The sequence below is a fragment of the Calliphora vicina genome, chromosome 1 (assembly GCF_958450345.1).
Source record: "Calliphora vicina chromosome 1, idCalVici1.1, whole genome shotgun sequence".
Lineage (NCBI taxonomy): Eukaryota > Metazoa > Arthropoda > Insecta > Diptera > Calliphoridae > Calliphora > Calliphora vicina.
This window is the reverse complement of record NC_088780.1, coordinates 171,890,094-171,891,594: the sequence shown is the minus strand read 5'-3', so window position 1 is coordinate 171,891,594 and position 1,501 is coordinate 171,890,094.

Genomic DNA, 1,501 nt, shown 5'->3' with positions numbered 1-1,501 from the left:
AATACAAACCGCAATAATTTATAATAATGTTAGAAAATAAATAAATCTCTAGATTTTGAAAGAGTTCATTTGTCAACTCTCTGGGGAGTCTCAGAAATGCTGCTTGACAATGAAGTGTATTTTGGCTTTTCCGTTTTTACTATGGTCGGGCTTGACCGACCATACTTTCTTACTTGTTAAAATTTTGAAAAAAAAATTATAAAAAATTGCTAAAAATTTTAATAATAATTGTAATAAAATATATAAAAACGTTTGTATATTAATACATTTTAGCTTAATATAAATTTACTAGAATCAAATATATGTATGTAGTTTTTTTCTCTAAAAATTAGTTTTAATCATCAAAAATGTATTATTACTAAAAACAAACAATGAAAAAAAGAGAATTAACGAATATTTTATCCTAATGACAAACAACACTAACAACGAAAAAGGGGAAATAACTGAGAAGCATTGCCAGTTTAGACAAAAAACAGTACATTAGTTATTATTCCTTTATCAAACTTTTATGAATAGAATACTTTTATTAAAGGTTTATAAAGCTAAAGTGTTTGTTAACAAATTTGTGCTTTAAATCAACAATAAGTTTTTTATTATGAATTAGACCGTATGAATTTTAGTTTAGAAAAACATATTTTGAAGGTTTTACTATTTTTGATTTTTGAGCAGCGATTAATTAAGAGATTTTCGAAAAATGTTCACGAAATTAAATTATTCGTTAACATATTTTCTGCATTAATTTTTTAAAATAATAGAACTATCGTCGTTGAGCTAAGCCCACTTTTTATACAAATTGTGATTTTAGTAAAAAAAAAAAACGTTAGAATAAGTAAAAAATACACTATTTGCTTAAAAAACTTTAACATAAATTGCGTTTCTTCACGAAGTTAAGTGCTAAGTCTATTTTTTGTTTGTTAACATTGCAAAATTTATTTGGATATGAAATACCTAAATATACATACATATTTTAGCACTAAACTCGTTTTATTCAATTAATTCTAACCGCAACATGTTTATTATCATGATATTAAAAATGATGCTCCATTGAATTTTGAGTGCCAATTTAAATACGAAATAAGTATTACTTAGAAAATGAGTCAAAATGAGTTAAAAAATATTGAAAACAAATAATTTTAGAACTTTTTTTAAACTAAGCTAACATTATAATTAATATCTATATTAATTGAATACATATTACAAAAAAGTTTTGTTTTTGTATTTAATTTGATCATTTGATTTTAACAATTTTATTCACACATAATTTTTCCGGAAATAAAAATGCTGATGCCATATTGATACATAAATATCAATTAGATGTGATTTGACGAACATTTTCAGCATTCAGTATTATATGAAGTGTCACAACAATCCGACCCGCGCTCCACGCAATTAAACCCATTAATACCATGAATACGAAGAGTCAATATAAAATTGTTGTACATAGAATTAGAAACCACTAAAATTTTCTAACAACATTTAAACATCAGGTAAATTATAAATA